Source organism: Macrobrachium nipponense, chromosome 2, assembly GCF_015104395.2.
Source record: "Macrobrachium nipponense isolate FS-2020 chromosome 2, ASM1510439v2, whole genome shotgun sequence".
NCBI lineage: Eukaryota > Metazoa > Arthropoda > Malacostraca > Decapoda > Palaemonidae > Macrobrachium > Macrobrachium nipponense.
The window spans coordinates 53,808,819-53,819,566 of record NC_087201.1 but is presented as its reverse complement, the minus strand read 5'-3'; the positions used below and the strand labels follow the sequence as shown (position 1 = coordinate 53,819,566).

Sequence of the window (10,748 nt, the reverse complement as noted above, 5' to 3'; positions counted from 1 at the left end):
GAGCACTTGAAGATGGATGCGCAGATCGTTCTCGCATGTCTGGACGTAAAGCTCCCTTTTTCAGCCCTCTTCTTTTTTTCTGTTTTAGTCCTAACTTTGTCCCTAAGATCTGGGTCTTTCACTGCGCGACGCGTAGTAGAGGCCAGTAGTACCTCGGTATCAGAAAGGGCTTTCAAATGTGCTGTGGAATGATTAACTAATGTTTTTAGGTCATTAGTTATGCCTCGCTACCGAAATAGTCAATCAGAAGAGTTATATAGAACAAGAGATTACTGAGGAACCGGTAGAGCCGCAAATTTAAATTTCGCTTATAATCTCAGCTATCACGTTCCATCCAATTCGGAGATAATTAATCTTCAACCCCCACTTATAGATCTGGATTATCCGAATTTTCTTTTGTAATTTCAGGACTGCTGTAACTAGAAACTTAAAATTTCTTGGGTTTTTAAGTCAAAAGCAGGAACGGTACGTTTTCTAATAACATCCCATATCAGTGCCAAAGAATGGATTAGATTCAAATGATTTTAGAAATGGTTGCTCTTGCTAAGGGGACTTTAAAATTCCACAGCACATGTCTTTCTTGTGCTTTGTCATCACAAATCTCCATTCTTCAACAGTCAACTTTGTCACAGTTCTTATCGAAGCAGGTTATATGCCTTCCAACCATTCTGGTACCCACAGGAACCCAGTTGGCACTTTCACACAATGTTATCCTTATGTATATCTAACAACGGGAGCACCTCCCCGTTATTCACATAGGTAACGTTAAGCCCAGAGCGGAAGGCTTACTGGTAACACCTTGTCTGGTAACACATTCTCCTCTCTCTCTCTCTCTCTCTCTCTCTCTCTCCATTCCATCCGGTCATCCAATCAGAGTCGGAGCTACAAAAATATACGTTTATTCAAAGTAAAGTACTAACTGAATAACTCAGATTCTTACAGGATAATTAATAGAATGATAACTCATAGTTCAATTAACTCAGATAACCCCCCCATGAAATAATAGTCTTAATCAGTAATAGTCAAACACTAATTATCTCTTCTCCAAAATACAGTCCCCCTCACTAGGGCACTTAGTCCCCTCCACTAGATCTGACTGTTTAAAAGACAGAACACACTAATGAGCACACACAATTATAAAGACGCCAAAAGATTAAATGAAAGAGAACATCTTTACAAAATGTCAAAAACAGAATAAGCCACATCCTTGGTTAAAGCACAGTAACTCTTACCCATTGCAGCTTGGAACATCACACACTTTTCACAAAACAAAAAGCATTGCAGAGCCATCCCGGCATTCTGCCTTTTCTCCCCGTAACTGTCTCCATTGTTCTACCCAATACATGCCATTAAGAACGGACATAGCTCGTACACGTACACATGAATTCACACTCTTCGGTAACTGGTTTAATTAGTATATGTGGTGGCATTTCAGTATATGTCAGGTAGTATAATTATGCCACGTACTTGAATCGTGTCATTAGAATATATAAAAAGTATGTTGTGCCCAAGCGCTGTAAAATTATGACATTTTGGTTATTCCACATCCTTTGTAATCCCGTCCGACGTTACCCGTGGCTCTTGAGTTTTTAAGAAATTTCAAATGAGCGTGTGCTGATTAGAAACTAATTTCTCGATATAATGTGGTTCGGATCCCACAATAAGCAGTAGGTCCCATTGCTAGAAAATCAATTGGTTCCTAGCCACGTAAAAATATCTAATCCTTCATGTCAGCCCTAGGGGAGCTGTTAATCAGCTCAGTGGTCTGGTTAAACTAAGATATACTCTGCAGAAACGCATTTATGGCTTTCTGTGAAACACTTTCGAAGTTTACACATGGAGGGTTGACTGATGTGCTGAAATTCGATTAATAGCATCAATAATGGCTTTATGTCAAACCGGCTTATGACACCATATGTGAAAATATATTAATTCCGAGGTAGAGCGAATTGGATATTAATGCATGTAGTACATGAATCCACGATGATGTGATAAAAATTCATACATCAACTACTATTATAATATATATTATATATACTATATATATATATATATAATATATATAAATATATTTAGATATATATATATATATATATATACAATATTATATAATATATATACATACATGTATGTATGTATTATATGTACGCGTGTGCACCTACACATGTAAAACAGTAGGTACCTTAAACAGCCATGGGCACAACATAAAATTTGAGGATGCCAAAATTTTATCCTGGTTTTTTGTGAGAGCAGATTGCCATTTTAAGTAAGGCGCTTTTGGGTTACTTTGTTGTCGATAAAAATTCGACTTTGTTTAGGTTAGCAGGATAGTTAAGCTGGCGCATGGAGGATGAAAAAGCCTATTACGCAGATAATTAGCTTTTAATGGCTTGTGATCAATATTCAATTTAACGAGAGGCAAATTGCCAATGCTTGTTTCAAGAGAAGCTAAATTTGGGAGTGAAATAGAATCCTCTCTCTCTCTCTCTCTCTCTCAGTGTCGTATGGTCTTTTGAATACTTAAGTAGCGATACGATTAATAAGACAAATGTGAGGTTAAGTGAAAATGAAATTTTCTCAGTTCTTTATTTCCCTTTGTGTGGCCTTTATGGGGTTAGAGAATCTTGAATCCCAGGAATTTGTTCCTGGGTTCGAGCTCAAATGTCCTTCACAAATTTCCAGTCTTAACGATGCTGAAATTCATAAAAACCTCATGATTTCACGAGTCACTAAAATGGTGAAGAGATCCACATTCGTATAGATGAAAATATTTGTTAGAATTATATATACAAACTTTTGTGTATATATTTCTAATACATATTGACATTTACGTCAATGCTTATTTGTGCACCAACGCTGATATTTCCATATTCCATGTTCTTTGTCTAGTGTGGTAAATATGAAAAGGTATAACTGGGATAGGGTTTGTCAGCCATCCAAAAATGTTTGGACCTGAGAGCTATGATTGTGTTGATCGTACTGATATTACGAAAAATAGTGCTTGACGCTGTCTAGTTTACCTACTAAGGTATTTATAGCTGATTCACTTAAGGTAGATTCTTGGGTGAGCCCTATGCCTACGAGACGATTGTTTGGCCGCCTCTGATTGGCTGGTACCAGGAAATAGCAGCTTAGAAAACTAGCAATATGTTTTTATTTCTTCATTTATCTGACGTTTTGCACAAGATAGGAAAGTTTCGGTCGTACCGAACGATTCGGTATTAATTTTACAGCTAAATCATGATTACCTGGAATCAATAAGATAAACACAAAGGAATGACACCTAGTAAAAGTGAAGAGGAGCATTTAATTCTTTATACTTGTTTTTAACTTACCATCGGATTTTCCATCATTCATGCGATCAAGGTGATATAAAACGTGAGCAAGCAGAGCAAGATGGAGTGAGTCCCTAAATTTAGCACCTGCCTTTAGAGCATTAATATTTTGATGTTTTGTTAACGAATTCTCTTTCTTTTATGTGTTCTCTTCGATCTTTTGTCGGGTTCTTCACATCAGAAATAGTGTGCTTACTGGACAAGTTTCCTCTTTAAAGAAAATTTCACCGTTGGGTCGTGGAAAATGTAGCTCCAGGCAAACTAAGCTGTGATCGGTGCTACAATAGGCAGATTATTGTGTACAAAAATAAATTTGTATTAGTTTTTTAACAGGACCATTGGATCACGTTTGTAAACATTCAGAAGGCTAGTCCGAAGGATTTAATCTTAAGGCCCCATACAATGAACGATTGTCTGAACGACTGTCTGTATCGTTCGCAAAAACACTGTGTATGGGCTTGTCTGAATGCAAAAGCGGGTGGAGCTTCGTGTCTGAACGATCTCAGCGGGAATCTGTCACGACCAGGTAGCTGGCTTGCGTCATAAGTCTGTCATATATAGATCGTTCAATGTATGGGTATGTATGCTGAAACAACGCTATCGCGCACGTCTCTTCTAGAGATGATGCCATGTCTTCTCGAGACAAAATCTTTGTTTAGACTGAAATCAGTGCGGAGATCGTTCATACTGTCTGAATAGTGTGTGTGTTGGTCGATAATGACAATCGTTCTGACAGTCGTTCAGACAATCGTTCAGTGTATGGGGGCCTTTAGTGACAGGTAAAAATGAAAAGAAGGTGAGGTTAAAGTAGTTGTTCAATTGGATGGGAAAATAAGAAATGAAATGGTTGAGAAGTAAAAGATAAAATCCAGTGCAGTAAAGTCCACGGGTACGCAGAAAGTATATCGTAAAGCCGCCTTTTACGTCATTGTTAAGAATCGAGTATTGGTAAATGGCTACTAAGGAGATTCACAAAATCAGTAGTAGTTATGAACCTTATGGCATAACCTCAATGAGTGCATTCATGACTGGTAAGGCACAGAATGAAACAAAGGCATTCCTGCTTGCGAAGTCAAGTCTGTTCCGTCATTGTGAATATCTTGAGCTACAATTTCAAAATATAGCGAAATCCTTCTCCTTTGATACTTCAGCTTCAAGTTAGCAGATCTCAAAAACTGCTGCATTTTCAATATCCGACTTACTAAAATATTTCATTAGTATTCAGTAATTCACAGACTGTGAGTTGAGAGAGCAAGGTGCTTAAATTCCATGTTTTCGGTGTTTCTTAGGACCTTGGTCGCTCTACATCTTTTGAATCAAAAGCTAGAAGATGGCTTATTTCTTTCTCTCGCTTGAGGGGAAAATTTGGATACTAGGAAACTGTCAGAGGAAATGACAGGAGAAGATCGTCCCCGGTTCTTTTTGCCCGTGATAAAAAACATGAAGATGCGAGTAGTCATTCTCAAGGGTGGCAGTTTTTGTCTTGCAGGTTTTTACACTGCAGAAATTATTGTGTTTGGATGTACTGAAGTGTAAAAACCTGCAAGACGAAAACTGCCACCCTTGCAGGTTTTTACACTGCAGAAAATAGTGTAAAAACCTGCAAGAGAAAAACTGCCACCCTTGAGAATTACTACTTGCAGGGTGGCAGTTTTTGTCTTGCAGGTTTTTACACTTCAGTGCATCCAAACAAACTAATTTCTGTTGTGTAAAAACCTGCAAAACAAAAACTGCAGGTTTGCAGGTTTTGCCTTGCAGGTTTTAGTGTGTTTGCAGAAATTGGTGTGTTTGGATGCACTGCCCCAGATTGTATTTTTTATTAAAGGGAGAGGTATCTGCTGTAAGGCAGTCATTTGAGTGTTGTACTTAGGGACTGATGATCTCTTGTAAGGCTTAATTTCAGTTTTAAAAATTTCCTTTTATCGAATTATTTTGTTTATTCTTTGGGTCTCTTTACCTACCGTCCATCCAGACTTGATTTCAAAGAGGAGCGAGATTTTCCACGTTCCTTCAGGACCTAGTTGCTTTCTCACTTCTTTAACATTTCATCTTATAACTGAAGCATTTCTTATTCCGACCTATCTCTCTCTCTCTCTCTCTCTCTCTCTCTCTCTCTCTCTCTCTCTCTCTCTCTCTCTCTCTCTCTCTCTCTCTCTCTGTGTCGTGTGAAAGACAGCCATGAGCCTTTCAAGGGATTCCCACAATAATCGAATGACTCGGCAACTTTCGCCCACTTGATGTGAACTTCCAGAGTAGGCTAGGAGGAAGAACTTACAAGAAGAAAGAAATTCGGTCAGGAAGGAGAGAAGGAAAGAGAAGTCGACCAAATGTTGCGGAATAGGAGCTTCTTCTCTTCCTTGTTCAGTGCCATAATGATGAGAGAGAAAGACCAACTAACAGAAGCAGGTTTTGTGATACATTTTGCAAAATGTTAATTTAAATCTTGTCCTGCTTAATCTTGAAGATGGTAAAAACATGTTTTATCGCCACTATCATTGTAAGACCCGTGAGTCTTCCCTTGTTAAAACTAGTTATTAGGCTGGATTAGATATCAGATAGAAACATGACAAGATATCTGTCAGTATCTATCACTCACGCACGTTGTTGAATTCTAGAGAACCAATGCGGGAATGGGAAATTTGATGCCTTCGTCGTCTATTAATGTTCGTAATGAAATGAGTTCCAAAGGCGGCAACTTGATATCGTACTGAATTCCAGGTAGTTGCCATTCCTGGTAATGAGGGCCTTTGGTTTCCCTCACCTATGCATGTCGTGATTCAAGGATATGTTTGTCATCACTGCATCCTTTCGCCTAAATAATTTGTGAGCTAATTAAGCTGTTTGATCTGAGGTTAAATTCCGGTAATATGCGTAGGTGTCAGCCAGTTGTGACCGGATCAGATGACACCTTCTACCGATCTGAGTTGTCACCAGATCATATGACACCAGCTTTCTGTATATTTATGTTGGCTGAGACGGTGGGGTGGGAGCGACCCAAACTTTTGTGTAGAAACAAAGGATAAAATTAAATTTGAATAAAGGATGTGCTGGATGATTGCGACCTTCTGCAAGTCACTTTTGCTTGGCAGGATCTAAAGAACCTCGATTAATTTTAGAGGTTACTGCAGTTCCAGCTTTTTCACTTCCATTAAGTTTTACTATTAGTTTCAGCTTTTTTTCCACTTTTCATAAGTACTATAGTCAGCTTTTCACCAATAATATATATTTCGCTTTGTTCACTTTTCATAAGTACTATAGTTCAGCTTTTCACTCATAAGTTACTATAGTTCAGCTTTTCACTCATAAGTTACTATAGTTCAGCTTTTCACTCAATAAGTTACTATAGTCAGCTTTTTCACTCAAAGTACTAAGTTCCAGCTTTTCACTCAAGAAGTTTATACCAGTTAACTTACCAGCTTCCAGCTTTTCACTCAGTCTGCGGAAGTACTGTAAACTGAATGGAAATATACTTTAATGACCAAATTCCTTTATTATTATTTCGGTCGGTAGATGAAACCTATTCACATGGAACAAGCACACAGGGGCCCATTGTCTTGAAATTGAAAAAAAAAAGTTAGTATATATTAGTTTCACCAGACCACTGAGCTGATTAAGCTCTCCTAGGGCTGGCCCAGAGGATTAGATTTTTTACGTGGCCAGGAACCAATTGGATTCATAGCATGTGGGATCCGAACCACATCAATCAAGAAATCAATTTCTAATCATCAGAAATAAATTACTCTGATTCCACCGTGGACGCGGCAGGAAGCGAACTCGGGGTACCAGATTGATAGTCGAGTACGGAACCCACTCGTCCAAAGAATATTGGTTTCAACTTCCCACTGCAGACCCCACACTGCAACAGTAACTGATCATAATACAGAGTCAGTGATTTTGCATTCCCTGGGGGAGGCGCGAACCTGCGACATCTGAGTGGTATTCACAACACTAACCACTATACCAGCCGACCAGCCATTCTAACAGGGAATTATTCAAATAAGGATGGATAGAAAAGAGTGAAAAATCGAAAATGATGAAAGAAAGTTCTGTGTCTTCGAAAATAGTCTCTCTCTCTCTCTCTCTCTCTCTCTCTCTCTCTCTCTCTCAGATCATAACATGATTGAAAAGAATTTTTCTTATATTGTGGAGAAATATTTAGTAATAAGACTTGATATCAGTGATCAAAATTACGTCATGATTAGGAAACGTGGGAGATGATGTACTAGATATTTTAAAATGAGCTAGTTCTGGAACTGTAACTTGACATAAAGTGATCTACAGATTTAGAAAACTTGCTTGAGATTTCATTTTGGCTGGCTTGTACATTGTACTAATAAGACTGGGGACCTTTTGTGTGGGTGAATGTTTGAAACAGCCAAGGTTTGGGAAGTTTTCTGCGCAGGGGGTTCATGCATGATTTTGCAATTAACATATGAGTGTTAGGGAAACGGCTTAATGCTCAGTATGCATATATATATGTACATATGTATATTATATATATATATACATACAACATATATATATATATATATATATATGTATGTATGTATGTATATATAGATATATATATATATATATATATATATATATATATATATATATATATATTATATGTATGTATGTTTATTATTATTATATATATATAAATATATTATATATAATATATATATAATTAGTATGTATATATATAAGCTATATTTTCCTCAAAATAGGTTGGATCAAGAATAATGAAAGACAAGAGATACTGGTACATTCATTTTCTCAAATAATGAAGCATAGACGAATTCAGACGAATGCAAGACCGACCCTTATGGCTGTCGTATTGTAAAGATGATGGTATTAATTCCCAATAATTTTTTTTCATTAATTATTGAAATATGGATTTCCTCTCTGGATAGGTGCGTCTTCTTGGTTACATTGTCATTGTTTTATTTTGTCATATTGTTAGAAATGGTTGCTCCATTTTTTCATTACAGCAGTAGGATATTATGATATTCGATTTAGATACCATGGTGACGTGCTGTTCAGTACCACAGTTGTTCATTCAGCTGACTGCCAGACTGTAGAGAAGGGTCTTCATAATTGTAACTTTAGTGTCAATGTCCATAAGTCTAAAGGTAAATTTACACTAGGCTTCACTTCACGCTCTATACGTAAGACTCATCACCAACTTCTCTCAAATTCTTGTTAGCCCTGCCTACTGGACTGCTCATTAGGACTCACGCCGCACCACTAACTCATCAAGGCAAGCTTGATGGCTGAAATCTGACCCAGACAGTCTGTCGACAACTAATCACTAGTAACCTTTCAGCTGTCATCCAGTTCTCTATTATACTGTAATTGCCATGGAATAGGAGCGAGAAGAGATCTATTGTTTGATTGAGTATTATTAGCATCATCCATGTTTATGGAATGTAAAATTAACATCATATAAAAATATAGGTGTACGTAGCTGTCAGGAAAATAATACTACCGGTCACAGCACTCACGTAGTGTAGAGGCCATAAGTGCTGTGCAGCACATTACATCATACAGGTGGGCGGGCATTTGCTGGCAGAGGTGACTTATGAAGCGCACAGTGAAGCCTAGTGTAAACTCACCATTAGCGTGACTGTAAATATTTGTCAAGGACGTTTGTCATTTTCTTCTCTCTGTTTTCTTTTTCTTATTATATGTGTATTCTATTCGATGTGGGTTTGTTTTGCAAGTTAGTGACTGTTTAAGTGTTTTTCCAGTATAGAAGTTTGTACATTTTTAGTAATGCAATTTTTAAAAGGGCGTCATCTATGCCGATACTCTTTACAACATTCAACTAGATCTTGTGGTACTCCGTCTCACAAGAAGGACCATGTAGATATGAAACAACCCTTGATTACGAGACCAAATTCACTTTCACTTTAAAGGAGGAACAACTGGACATGAAAATGCACTATCAAGGAGAGAGTGTCATATTTGATAGATGAAAGTATGACAAATTCGTGTTAAGGTGAGTTTACACTATGCTTCACAGCGCGCTTCATAAGTCACCTCTGCCAGCATATGCCCGCCCATCTGGGTGACGTAACATGCTGCACAGCACGTATTGCCTCTACACTAGATAAACATGGATGATGCTGATAATACTCAATTAAACAACGGATCTCTTCTCGCTTCCATTCCATAGCAATTACAGTATAATCGAGAAATGGATGACAGATGAAAGGTTACTAGTGATTCGTCATTGGCAGATTGTCTGGGTCAGGCATCAGCCATCAAGCTTGCCCTGATGAGTTAGTCCTAATCAGCAGTCCAGTAGGCAGGGCTAAAACGAATTTGGGTGGAGTTGGTGATGAGTCTCACATATGCACCACGCTATGAAGCCTTTAGAGTGATGGGTAGAGGAACACTGAGATAGCATTTGGTTGATGACTGTCAGAATTTTACACTAGGAGGTTTACAATGGCCTGGAAACCAGGAAACGAGGGGCCAGTTGCAAAAGAGGTGATTGACCATCAGTGGGCTTGTGTCATTGTATTACAAATGAGCTGCCAGTTGTCATGGTGTTCTCTTCAGTCTCCAACATTTCAGGAAAATGAATTGGTGCAGCCCTACATATGGGTCATCTTGACTAACTTTTCAATGAGAGGAATTGACTCCAGGTTTTATCTTATGGTTCCCAACCTATGCTCTAAGATGAAGTTGCTAGCTTGCGCCCCTTCTCCGTCATGGGTGCGACCCACAAACACACGAATAGCCAGGATCCAGTCAATAGGCATTGGAGAAGGTTAGATCTCACTTGAAAAAACCATTGGGATCGATCTCTGGACTATCGCTGGAGAGACAGTGGTTGTAACTACGCGATTATACATAGTAGGTACAATATATGTATGTATGTGTATAATACACACACACACACACACACACATATATATATATATATATATATATATATATATATATATATGATATACATACATATATACTTATACATATATACGTATGTGTATATTATAATATATAATAAATATATTATATATATAATATATATTATATATGTATATATATTATATATATGAGTAACTTGATCATGAAGTATATAAAATGTGATGCTATGTATAAATAAAGGTTTTTGCCACAAAGTAAAAATGAAAAGCGAGATAGCCAAGCACTTTCGGTCTAGTACGACCCTTTACTTTACTCAGGCACAACTGAGGTACAGAGGAAAAACATAGTCAAAGTAGGCTTAATATCCAAACTGACATTACAAGATTAGCAATAAGGTCGACTTCACTCTACAGAAACGAGGAAACGCCTGAGGGCAGGATAAGCGAATTTTTAGGCAGCCACACCTTGGAGGATCACGCACTTGTTCAACAGATGATTCATCCAGAAAACAATAAATTTTGAAAAATAAGGAGGCCTATACAACTTGTT

The 10,748-nt window shown here is 37.7% G+C and overlaps 1 protein-coding gene across 4 annotated transcripts in view; it reads left to right on the top strand.

Moving 5' to 3' along the window:
• LOC135220588 (glucose-6-phosphatase 2-like) overlaps window positions 1-10,748 on the top strand; it is a 275,548-nt gene that overhangs the window by 223,593 nt on the left and 41,207 nt on the right. The window lies entirely within an intron of this gene.